The 13,593-nt window shown below is 42.5% G+C and overlaps 1 protein-coding gene across 1 annotated transcript in view; it reads left to right on the top strand.

Moving 5' to 3' along the window:
• The first annotated feature begins 11,727 nt into the window (after positions 1 to 11,727).
• LOC143171960 (myocyte-specific enhancer factor 2C-like) overlaps positions 11,728 to 13,593 on the top strand; it is a 206,023-nt gene continuing 204,157 nt past the window's right edge. The window contains exons 1-2 of the mRNA XM_076361146.1: positions 11,728 to 11,776; positions 11,875 to 11,943. The gene's annotated coding sequence lies outside the window, so the exon portion shown is untranslated. The remainder of the gene's footprint in view (positions 11,777 to 11,874; positions 11,944 to 13,593) is intronic.

Raw genomic sequence — 13,593 nt, 5'->3', positions numbered from 1 at the left:
ACAAGACCGGCCCCAAAACTGAGCCCTGGGGAACACCGCTCGTGACCGGCCGCCAACTGGATTTAACTCCATTCACCACAACTCTCTGGGCCCGGCCGTCCAGCCAGTTTTTGACCCAGCGCAGAGTACACCTGTCTAAGCCGTGAGCCGCCAGCTTCTCGAGGAGAATGCTGTGGGAGACGGTGTCAAAGGCCTTGCTGAAGTCCAGGTAGACCACATCCACAGCCTTTCCCTCATCCACTAGGTGGGTCACCTGGTCATAGAAGGAGATCAGGTTGGTCAAGCAGGACCTGCCTCTAATGAATCCGTGCTGGCTAGGCCGGATCCCCTGGTTGTCCCGCTCATGCCTTGTGAGCGCCCTCAAGATGAACCGCTCCATAATCTTCCCCGGCACCGAGGTCAGGCTGACAGGCCTGTAGTTCCCCGGATCCTCCTTCCGGCCCTTCTTGTAGATGGGCGTCACATTGGCAAGCCTCCAGTCGTCCGGGACCTCCCCCGTTAACCAGGACTGCTGATAAATGATGGAGAGCGGCTTGGCGAGCTCCTCTGCCAGCTCCCTCAGCACTCTCGGGTGGATCCCATCCGGCCCCATAGACTTGTGAGCGTCCAGGTGGCGTAGCAGGTCGTTAACTGCTTCCTCTTGGATTATGGGGGGTTCATCCTGCTCGCTGTCCCCGTCTTCCAGCTCGGGGGGCCGAGTACCCTGAGGATAACTGGTCTGCCTCTTAAAGACTGAGGCAAAGAAGGCATTGAGTACCTCAGCCTTTTCCTCATCCTCAGTGACAATGTTCCCCCCCCCGCATCCAATAAAGGATGGAGATTCTCCTTGGCTCTCTTCTTGTCATTAATATATTTGTAAAAACTTTTTTTGTTGTCTTTAACGACAGCGGCCAGATTGCGTTCTAGCTGGGCTTTTGCCTTTCTCATTTCTTCTCTGCACGACCTAACAAGATCCCTGTACTCTTCTTGAGTTGCCTGCCCCTTCTTCCACAAGTGGTTAACTCTCCTTTTTTTCCTGAGTCCCAGCAAGAGCTCCCCGTTCAGCCAGGCCAGTCGTCTTCCCCGCCCGTTCTTCTTACGGCGTACCGGGACAGCCTGCTCCTGCGCCTTTAAGACTTCCTTCTTGAAGATCATCCAGCCTTCCTGGACCCCTTTGCCCTTCAGGACCATCTCCCACGGGACTCTCTCAACCAACGTCCTGAACAGGCCAAAGTCCGCCCTCCGGAAGTCCATGGTTGTGGTTTTGCTGCCCCCCCCTCCTTACGTCACCAAGAAGCGAGAATTCTATCATTTCATGGTCGCTAAGCCCAAGACGGCCTCCGACCACCATATCTCCCACCAGTCCTTCTCTGTTTGTAAACAGCAGGTCAAGCGAGGCACCTCCCCTGGTAGGCTCACTTACCAGCTGTGTCAGGAAGTTGTCTTCCACACACTCCAGGAACCTCCTAGACTGCTTCCTCTCTGCCGTGTTGTATTTCCAGCAGACGTCCGGGAAGTTGAAGTCCCCCACGAGAACAAGGGCTAGCGATTGAGAGACTTCTGCCAGCCGCTTGTAGAACGCTTCATCCGCCCCTTCATCCTGGTTGGGTGGTCTATAACAGACTCCCAGCACGATATCTGCCTCGTTGGCCTTCCCCCTCATCCTTACCCATAAACACTCGACCGTATCATCATCACAATCGTTGAGCTCTAGACAATCGAAACACTCCCTAACATACAGGGCCACCCCACCACCTCTCCTTCCTCGCCTGTCCCTTCTGAAGAGTTTATAGCCATCCATTGCAGCACTCCAGTCATGGGAGTCACCCCACCATGTTTCTGTGATGGCGACTAAGTCATATCTCTCCCGCTGCACAATGGCTTCCAACTCCTCCTGTTTGCCGCCCATGCTGCGTGCATTAGTGTAGATGCACTTGAGGTGGGCTATCGATTTCGCCCCCGGCATCGGCACGCCACCCCTAGGCTCATCTCTAGTGAGCCTGGTTTTATCCCCTTCCCCCTTCAAACCTAGTTTAAAGCCCTCTCAATGAGCCCTGCCAATTCATGAGCCATGATCCTTTTTCCCCTGTGAGACAGCTGGACTCCGTCTGTCACCAGCAGGCCCAGTGCCATGTAAACCTCCCCATGATCAAAAAAGCCAAAATTCCTCCGATGGCACCAGCCCCTGAGCCACGTGTTGATCAGGTGTGTTTTCCTGCTCCTTTCAGTATCCTTCCCTGCCACTGTAGGGATTGAGGAAAACAGTACCTGTGCTCCCGATCCTTGAACCAGTCGCCCCAGTGCCCTGAAGTCCCTTTTGATCGCTGCAGGACTTCTCTCTGCAACCTCATCACTGCCAGCCTGTATAACCAACAGCGGGTAGTAATCAGAAGGCCGTACCAAACCAGGGAGCTTCCTAGTGATGTCTCTGACCCGGGCCCCAGGGAGGCAGCAGACTTCCCTGTGGGACGGGTCCGGTCGGCATATCGGGCCCTCTGTTCCCCTCAGAAGGGAATCGCCTATGACAATTACCCTCCTTTTTTTCTTAGCAGCGGCAGTCATAATGCATGGGGCTGACTGTCTCACCCTAGGCGACCCCCCGGATGGACCTTCGTCTACATCCTCATTTGCCTGGCCCTCAAGTTCCAGGGCCCCATATCTGTTGTGTAAAGGCAACCGGGAAGGTGAGGGAGGCCAGGCGGGGGTTCGCCTGGCACGCCGAGCAGGGACCCATTTCCATCCCCCCCTGTCGCTTAGGTCCCCTCTTTCTACCTGGTGGCAAGAAGGCAGGGGATCCTCTGCTTCTCGCGGAGCCTCCATCTGCTGCCTCATCTTGCCTCATCTTGCCCTCACACTTGAGAGGAGCCGTCTCCAGAGACTGCAAATTGCTACCTCTTTTCCAATTCCTCTGTCATTTCCCTGGTTTCTAGCAAGGGAACCCAGCTGTTGGGCTTCCTTGCCTTCCAATTGCTGACTGTCGGCCCTGCTATCCCAGCTTCAGAGCAGCCAGGCAGCAATCCGCTCACCTGGCTGGTGCCTGTAATCTTTCCGCATGTCGCGAAGTTCTGATGAGGTCAGGTACCGGGTAGTTTCCGCCTCTTATCTGATTTCTCTCACTTCTTCCTCCCATTTCTTTGCTGAAGGACTGGCTTCCTGATCAGACCCTTCCTCCTCCCCCTCCTTCTTTGCTGACCTTGGTGTCTACATAGTTGTTTCTCTCACATATTCTCACTCCTCTCTCTCAGCTGCTGTTGTGCAGCAGTTTTTACCGTTTCTTAAATATGTTATCACAGAGGCACTACCAACGTCACTGATTGGCTCAGCTTTGGCCAGCAGCGGGTCCTTGGAGCTGGCTGGAACAGGCTCCGTCTGACATGGGGGCAGCTTCTGGCATCTTCTCACAGAAGCCACCCCTGCAGCCCCCCACTACCAAAACCTTGCCATGCAAACCCAATACATTCCACCCCTCAGCTCTGTGAATCACATATTCAAGAATTATCATTAAAATAGACATTCATCACGCAATCTACAATCTTCACAAACTTCACTTACATCAACAAAAAGAATTCCCTACACCAAAATCAAAATAACATCATCACAACACCAACAAAAGTGGATGATTTACACACACTCCACCCCTCATCCCTTCACCACAATTACAACTGAAATTCCCCACAACTCTTCCACTCTCTAACAATGTTCAGCCCACGCTTTGCCAGTTACCTCTCCCAATTACTATCCTTTAATTCCTCATGTCCCATGTTGGGTGCCACAAAGGACTGTGGTGGGTTGACCTTGACTGGCTGCCAGGTACCCACCAAGACGCTCTATCACTCCCCCTCCTCAACAAGACAGGAGGAGAAAAATACAACAAAAAGCTCGCAGGTCAAGATAAGGACAGGGAGATCACTCACCAATTACCATCACGGGCAAAACAGACTCAACTTGGGGAAATTAATTTAATTTATTGCCAATCAAACAGAGTAGGATAATGAGTAATATGAACTAATCTAAAAACACCTTCCCCCCACCCCTCCCTTCTTCCCGGGCTCAACTTTACTCACAACTTCTCTACCTCCTCCCCGCCGAGCAGTGCAGGGGGATGGGGAATTGGGGTTGTGGTCAGTTCATAAAACTTCATCTCTGCCACTCCTTCCTCCTCACACTCTTCCCCTGCTCCAATGTGTGGTCCCACCCACAGGAGACAGTCCTTCACAAACTTCTCCAATGTGGGTCCTTCCCACGGGCTGCAGTTCTTCACAAACTGCTGCAGCGTGGGTCCTTTCCACGGAGTGCAGTCCTTCAGGAATGGACTGCTCCAGGGTGGGTCCCCCATGGGGCCACAGGTCCTGCCAGAAGACCTGCTCCAGCGTGGAGTCCTCCACAGGCTGCAGTGTGGTTATCTGCTCCACCATGGTCCTCCATGGGCTGCAGGGGAATCTCTGCTCTGGCACCTGGAGCACCTCCTCCCCCTCGCTGACCTTGGTGTCTGCATAGTTGTTTCTCTCACATATTCTTGCTCCTCTCCCCAGCTGCTGTTGCGCAGCAGTTTTTTCCCCTTCTTAAATATGTTATCACAGAGGTGCTACCACCGTTGCTGATTGGCTCAGCTTTGGCCAGCGGTGGGTACGTCTTGGAGCCAGCCAGACCTGGCTCTGTCCGACATGGAGGCAGCTTCCGGCATCTTCTCACAGAAGCCACCCCTGCATCCCCCCCGCTACCAAAACCTTGCCACATAAACCCAATACAGAATCACTCAATATCATATTTATATTTTAATTTTTGGGCAACTATACTGGCAATTAGTATGTAAAACAGTTATACAAAACAGCAGATTAGTTTGTAATAAATCATACTTTGGAAGAGAAGGTCACTGTTAATTTATTACTTTAATATAGCTTATAATCAGTGCAACTGTTCTGCAGTAAACATTCCTGGGGACCTTGTCCTCTCTTTTCTCTATTAACAATATACTGGAGAGCATTTAAATTAATGGCATCTATGTACCTGAGTTCCTATAGACTGCAACTGCTCACACTGTTTTCTTTCCTTCAGTGCAACAGTATAGATCTATTCACACGTATCCCAGAACCAGTTTTTGTGTTGGTGTTTTTTTTTTACTCAGAATCCAGTAAGACAGAGGTTTGTTGAGCTAGGTATTTGTAGTTTGTGGAACAGGCCTTCTTGTCAAGTCAGCCTGTCACCTAATATTTATATCTCTGACAGAGGCAGTGTTACATACTGCACTGAGCTGCCTAGAGGCTGCTTTGTATGAAAAATCAAGTTTGGGCCCTACCATGTCACCTTTTCCCTTCATGCCTTTGTTGTAAATAGTTGTAAGATAAAATGCTGGACTAATCAAGCGTGTGTCAAACATACAAGGCCAAAGCTAACGAGCACATCATGAGAGACAGATAAGTGCTAGCAGAAACTGGACAACCAAAACTGTGGCAAATGGCAGTAATGAGCCAATTTGTGACCATATAAGGAGAAGGGCCCAAAGGTTCAAGAAAAGTTCACCTCCTGCAAAGACCACAAGAGACCACGAGAGACCTCCAGAGACCACCTAAGACACCTGAAGATGCTCCTAAGGACTCATAACGCATGCGTGAAGGACTATGCAAATATTATAATTAGTTCCTAGAAATATAATGAATATGCATGATTTTTCCAAGAAAGTATTATGAATATGTATATCGCAGAACCATATAAGGGACAGTTGATGCAACATACAGTGTGCATGCTAGGAGGAGAGATCCCCCATGCACCCGGCCGAATAAAGTAATGCCTGCTCTTTAATACACCCAGTGTTAAGGAGTTTTATTCTCGATTTTCGGTGACACCTTTATGCTTTGCATATTATATTACACAAGCACACTTGCTACCTAGTACTCTTGCATGTGTCAGAAATTACTTGCTCTGCCTAGATTAGTAACTTCTCCACATAGTTTCTTTTAAATCTTTTAAAGAAAATCAAGAGATAGGGGAAATTAATGTGCTTGTGTAGGTATGTATACAGCTCTTTTAGGCACAGTATTTCAGTAGAACTGGTAACTAGTTGCAAGATCAAATTTTCTCTCCCATGCAACTGTCTACCCTTCTCCTTCATTGTTTTTAATTTTCCTTTTTGAAAAGTTTCTTTCCTTTTAGGACATCCAAAACAGAAAAGTAGAGAAGCCTATCCTAAATTCTTATCTTTTCTCCACTCTCGGAGGCATTATCTTCTTCTATGCCTTCAGCTGCATTTATGCCCAAATCTGACTCTCTCTGTTTCTGCAATATTGCATGCATCTCCCTTTGACTACCAGCCAGTGCTGCAAACAGAATTCTCCCTACATAAACACTCTCTCTTCCTTCTTACTCCTTCTCTACCTCTTACCTCAGTCTGTATTAACTACTCCATTCTCTTTCTTAACTTATGGACTTACAAATTTCTGAACTTTATATCCTTTTCTCTTGTGGCTAGTTTCCTAAACAGTATTCTTCTAATGTCTCTGAAATTTGCCTCCCCACCACTAACAACCACTTAAAAGGTCAGACATCTCACCTTAACTACTTTAACCCTGCCCTATAACCCTCCCCTCAAATCTGTTCAGAATGCTGCTAAAGTTGTTTTCTTTGAAGGGGAAATTCAAATTGTAACTGCTCAGCAATGGTAACTCCTGACCAAGGAATGATCTGGCATGGAGGGCAGGAAAGCCTAACTACAGAACTGGTTAAACTGGCTGGAAGCAGGAATGCCAGAGACAGAAGGACTTCCTGTAAGGAAGCGAAGATTCCCTCGCTGATGAGATAAGAAACAGCCGCAGCATTGTCTTGTAACGATCATGGAAAGCTCGGGTGGGGGGCGGGCGGGCACTTTTGGTCAGCAGAACTGGCGCTGGGGGATGAACCAAAGACCAGGTTAAGGAACCCGATGCCGATGCTCACAGGACTGGTGCCGAGGCAAGTGTATATAGGGAATCAGCTCGTGCAGCACCTTTGCAGACTCCTTGTAGGCCCACTTATGGCGGTAGGACTCTGTCCAGTGCATTGTTCATTAAATCTCTTTATATTTAAGCACTGACATGTTTAATTTGCCTCAAGGGGTGCAGTAAAAATTCCCCAACATCTTCCAACCATATTTCTTCCATTCTCTCTTGATTTAGCTTCTCTTCAAGAACAAAATTCCAGCTCTTCTCTTGTATTAGAAAAACCTACATAACATTGCCCGCTCTCTTGCTTGCCAAACATATGTTTACATTTTTCCTGCTTTAGGACTCTGCACAATGGTATAGAGAAGGCTGCATGCAAATTCAAGTATATAAGTTTATTGCTGGGCTTAAAGTTATGCACATTTCTGAATTGTGGATTTCACATTCTATCATATTGCTACTGTAGCTGTGTATTTCCCTCTTGGCAATTTTCTGCTCCTACTAATGGAAGCAGATTCCATATTTTCAGCTTTCTGACCCCCTAACTCTTTTTAAGCTCAGTTCACAAATTTGAGCCATCATGATTGTGTACAAGTTCCTCAAGTGCAGCTACTTTTTAGTCAGTCAGGTTTCTTATTCAGTCCTTTTCAGCTGTGTATGTCTCAAGCATGGAAGAGTCAAAATTTTGGGCCCATTTTTGCTCTGATAGCTCCAAAAAATCCAGGAGGTGCTCCTTGGAGAATTCCTTGCACACATTTTACTCTGCCATTGATCCTTAAAAGCTTTCAAACAACTCATCCCCATTTTTGCTTAACAGCAATACTTCTTATGCCTTCTCCATTTTCTTAAGTGTTTTCCTGGTTTTCCCCCCTGCTTATTTGTATTGTATTTGATCTATAATTCAATGAGTATGCAATGAGCCTTTATGTCTGTAAAGTGCCATGTAAGTTGATGGTGCTATAAAAATGGTCTATAGCAAGCTTTAATAAGTTGGGCATATGATGATCTAGAGTTGTGTAATATGCCATTATCATACAATCTGTGCAATTTTATCATAGCTTTTTAGCACCTGAAAAACTGAATTTAGGCCAAATGTATCTCTATTATGTGATGGAGAAGGGAGATAGATTTTATCTGCAATATGCTCAGCATTTTGGATGCAATTCTTTAACAAATGCTAGAAAAAAGACATACTGATTTAAAAAGCTAAAAATCATAAAGCTGAAAATATATTACTTAGATGAAGATTTATGTGCCCAAACAATACCATTATCCTTTTTCCTCATCCCTTTCTTTCCCAGATCTGTGACTAGGAAGATTCAGATTTTTGTCGATTACATAGTGGCAAAAGGGCAAATCTTGCTTCCCAGCTTTCAGTATGGCAGGATCAAGCCCAGCATGCCTTCAGTGCATTTGCAGTGTACCTGAGCAATCCTCCCCTTCAAGTATATAACTGAAATTTATTTGTTCAGGATGATGAACAAGGTCAGAGCTTCCTTGCCTATGTCAGACTGATTTCACAGGGCTAAGCTGGGACTAGTGTCTCATTCTACTTTCCCAGCAAGTACCCCAGCAACCTTGAACTTGTAGCAAAGACAGGCACATGATATAAGGAAAATGTACAAAATTGTCACGTGTGCTGCATCCTTCCCCAGAGGCTGAAAGTTTCACTTCTCTGATATGCTTAGTTGGCTCAGAGTAAAAGTTCTTAAGAGCAATTACAATCCTAGGTCTCATGTGGCAATCCACAGCAGTATCTGCAGGACAAATGGACCAACCCACAGACAGATTACCCACTGAAGTTTTCACAGAAAATCACACAGGTTCAGTCAGTCCACACCAAAATCATAATACTTAAATAAAATATTTACACATTTGTAAATACACACATAAATAGATGTATAAGACTGATATGGAAAATCTAGCATGTAGCTAGGTAACAACTGTCATTAGTTAGTGAAGTTTTACATAGAGTGTCTACAACTGCTGTTACAGTCGAATGAGTGGAGAGATGATTTATGCCATCTGCACTCAGCAGGTACTAGGTTGTTGAAACAAGTTGGTAAATAAAAACAATAACAGGAATAAATGCAAATAATATGCAGATACACAAATTTAGCAAACCAAATCTTTGCACAGTTCCTTTATGATATGGACAGATTTAAATTCCCATTTGTGGTCTGTTACATTCTGCAAGCCTGCACCATTTTATAAGGAAACAAAGAATCAGGCCTGCAGTATCTGATTTCAACAGTGTCTTTACGGATAGCTACAGTGACGCAGTTAAAGGAGAAGAAACTTAGTTACTAAATTGGAGAAGCTAAGTTTTTGAAACTGAGGGTTATTATTTTTGTCAGGCAAGTAAGGACCATATAGAGACAACCAGTTGGATTTCAATGAGAACTGCTGGATCTTTCTAGATAGAAATAAGTTTTTTAGTTGTAATTAACAAAATATTTTAGTGCTACAACCTTGCTCAGGTAAAGAAAATGTTTTCCATCAACAAAATTAATATAGGTTTTTTAAAAATACATACAGAATTTTAAATAAAGATAATGGATAGCAATCACTTATATTCATACTTTGTAAATCAAGCTATATTAAAAGTGAGCATTAGTTGTACCAGATAAAAGGCAGAATTCCTAAACAATCTTGAAATTGAGCCAAGGCAACTTTCAAATAACGACGTTTGCTCTACAGTGGATCTTCTTCAGAAGGATAGTTTTGAAAATAAATATAGTTCATGTCTACACTCCTTTCTCTGCATGGAAATATGGCACTAGAAAGTTCCTTATTTCTGCTAGTCCTTTGGCTTGATATTTTAACAGTAGCGGGGCAGGCACATCTTAATAGGAAATTATTATTTTTCATTTGATTTATTTCTATGCTAAAACATTTTCTTTATTTTCAGTCTTTTGGCTAGGTTTCAAGCTAATTGTTAAGCTATTAACTTCTGTGACCTATTAAACAGCCATATAGGTGGCTATAGCTGTTTCCAAAAGAAAACAGAGAGTCTATTTTCTTCTTTTTTTTTCTACTATTTATTTTCCAGGTAGAAAAACAGTCTGCTTTATTGCAATTAGAGCAGTGCCTAAGTCTGAAGGGAACATGAACTACTTCTATCTGAAAGGGTGCCCCTGCAGAGACATATACCCTGGTTCCTACTTACTGTGTAAGTAAATAGGAACATTGTTTATTTTATAAAGAGCTCCTGACCCAGACTTTTTCTCATCACTTTTTTTTTAAAGCAACATTTTGCTCCTTTTAAAAAGCATATTGTCATAAAATATATACTTCTGACATTTTTCTTTAAAGTTGTTTATGACATAGTTTTGAAGAAGAAATGGAATATCAAGAGATGCTGCTTCTAATCCCAGCAAACATATGTTGGCAACTTTTTTTTTTTTTTTTAAGTCTGCAATAGACCTACTGATGCAAATTACATGTTTTTGTTTAAATCACCAGAAGCCATTTCCAGGAAGAGGAAAAAAAAAAATAGTGAGGTGGATATAAATGATAAACGTCCTCACCTTAATGCAATAAGGACAAGAACACCAAGTTTAGATTGCTTTACTGTCAGAAGGCTTTTCATTTACTTTAGCTTCCATTTTAAAAGTGGTTGATTCTGAGATTCCCAAAGCATAAGTGCTATGAACATGTAATTCTGATATCTAGTCTCTCAACGGTGCATGCTTTCTAATTTTGGGAATGAGATTAATACGCCCTATTTGAGAGGTTTCAGTCTAATATTTCTTTGGATAAAAAGGCACAATGAGTTAGTGAAAAGAAAGGCAATCAACTTTAATACTTAACAGTTTAATAACCTGAATTGAAATGTGTGTGCTGTATTTCCATTTTAAATGTTTCCTTCTGTTGAAGATTATCTTAAGTTTTACTGAATCTTTCTATTTTTGGTTGTGAAATAATCAACTATAAGAACATCTTGATTTCAAGAAGTTAGTCTCTATGTTGGCGTTATGTATGGGTTGCTGTGTTACTTATTATTTGAGGCTGTGTTGCTTGAAGTCCCTATTCTCTGGACTCTCTAGACCATAACCAGAGCACCTAGGTTCTATTGTATATAGGATGAGTTATTTGACAACCTGGCAAGGTAGATATCTAGCTGGCCAACTTGGCAACAAAACTTACTTTTAAGGTAACCTGAAGTGGACTGCCTTCATTATAATACTAAAAAACACACCCACAGGTCAAGACGACCCTTGCCCAGGTGAAGACCCTTCCCCTGCGCAAGTGTAGTAACAGAAGAGAATGACACAGCAGATATTATAATTATATGTAAATCACTAACCAATCATTGTAACTGGGAGTGTACTACCTTGTAATTCTTGTGTATAAATGTAATGGTGATCTAGCCATAGGTGTGCTTGATTTGTGGAAATTCCACCTAGCACCCGGCGCCGCAATAAAGAATGCCTGCTTTCTAAAACTCCAAATTGAGTCTTAGAGAGTTCTTCATCTGCCGACTTACGGTAACACTTCCAGCCACAATTAATAGAACAAAAACTCATCTTGTTCAAAGATTATTCTTGAAATGTAATTTTAATGTCTATGTAAAGGAGGAAACTTTTGCCATAAGAAATTTTGCTTTTTTCCCCTTCTCAAATAAGTGATTTCTAAATAAGATGATTGATTCAATGTTTTCCATTTGAACTTGCAGCGTACTTTGAAAGGGGACAGTAATTCTGTGCTCGTTTGCCAGCACTGACAAAGGTCTGCTTGTCAGTGATACCTTTTACAGCTAAATTTACTCAGGAGTGACAGAAGCAGGTGCACCTTGGCCTGCCAGACACTTGCGCGCTCGCATCACACAGCCTACAGGTCAACAACTAAAGGAGAAAAAGCCTCGGGCTGTGGAGTAGAGGGTGAGTGAGGCAAACGAACCCAAACTAGGGGGTTTTCTCTTCAAAGCCAGTTGGTCTGGCTTTATTCTACAGGATTTTTTTTTTTTTTTACCTGCCAGTTTGATCAACAAAGCCCTCAGCAGGTGCTGACAGGTGCAACTTCCTGGAGAAGCAGAAGAAAGGCATTGGTGAGTTTTAATAGAGAAAATGATTAAAAATTATTTTAAGTCTAGAGTTGTTCTGCTTGCCACAGTACTGTATGATTCAGATTCAGGCTTTTGGCTACATTCATAAAGCTTTCTTCAAGAGAAAGCAGATAAGCTTTGTAGCACGTTTCACATTTTATTTGATACAGTGCTTGATTTTAGCTTCTGTAGCCATGAAAAGCTTCTTGAAAGTGAATGGATATTTATAGCCAATTTCTTTCAGACTGTTTCTATGAATCTGAATGGAAAGAACATACAGGATTACATACAAGAACACTAGAAGTCAGACAATATTGCTGTTGTACTCTTCTCCCCCCAGTCTGCATCCTTTAAAATAAATGAGCTATCCTGGTAATTTCCTAATGAAAATAAAGGATTTTGTCTGTAGAACGCTCCCTGGAGCTTCAGCTGACATTCCAAAGCCTTAGAAACTCCTTTTGAACATCAACATAAGATTACTGGTAACAGTAATGTGACAAACTCCTGGATAATTTCATGAAATTTCTATTATAGTTAGTCTGTATCTCACTTCATTTGGAAAAAGAGTATTTTTTAAAATATAACTTCAGTATAGAATGTTTTACTTTTCTAGAAAAGGACTATTTAATGTTACACAAGGTGGAAATTTCACATTAGATAATTTATACAATCAAATTTAAACTCATGTCCTTTATTGGTCTTTCTGCTTCTTATTTTTCTGATTATCAATCTTAAGCACATTAAATGAAATTCTAAAATACTTCTATGTAACACTTCTCTGAAATACTCAGAGATTAAAAAAATAGAAAAACTTTATTTAATTCACTGAAGCTTTACTACCTGAAATGAGGTACACCCATTTATTTCTGTAACAACTATTCCCTATTAACTAAGAAATCAACATCCCTTCTGTTCCCGGGACCTGCTTTGTTGTCTATTTTGTAAACTACAATGGTTTATTCTACAACTACCTTTTTATATGTTTTATTTTGAAAAGCTACAGTCTAGCTCAGCTTTCAATCACGTTTGTCTTTTCTAATAAATCCCAAGCTTCAGTGTCAGGAAAACATTTATATTAGTTATTCCATAGTGCATGTAAATATAAATGGAATCTAACCACAAAGCTTTGGCAAAAATTACAATTTAGTGACTGTATGTTGTGTTTATCAAAAGTTAATTCAAGGCTCTTTATACAGCATTACATGGTATTTTCAGCACATTCACCTTTCACTTACACTGGTGAAAATTAGAAACTTTCCACTGAAGATAATGAAGTTGCATTTAAAAGTTAGATTAAAACATGAAATTACATGATAAAAATTAGGGGGAAGAGTAGCCTTAATGCCTTATTTACTGCTTCATAAATGAACGCTTAAAACATGCAAATTTTCCATTTATATGATATAGATATTGCTGAACTAAAAATTAAATGTAAATATACAAAATCACAGGATCATATATAGGTTTTGCTATAGATATCTGCATCGTTCATTCTTTTTCTTTGCTTTCTGAAGTGGTGGCAGGATACTCTCTAGCCACTATACAACTATTTGCAAATAGCCCTTTTCCCGCTATCAATCCATCTCCTGAGTTTGAAATTATTGTAGAAGAATATTTGGTAATAACAAATTAATATCACGTGCAATAATTATG

This window comes from Aptenodytes patagonicus, chromosome W (assembly GCF_965638725.1).
Source record: "Aptenodytes patagonicus chromosome W, bAptPat1.pri.cur, whole genome shotgun sequence".
In the NCBI taxonomy this organism is placed as follows: domain Eukaryota; kingdom Metazoa; phylum Chordata; class Aves; order Sphenisciformes; family Spheniscidae; genus Aptenodytes; species Aptenodytes patagonicus.
The sequence above is the reverse complement of the archived record's forward strand: the minus strand, read 5'-3'. Positions and strand labels throughout refer to the sequence as shown.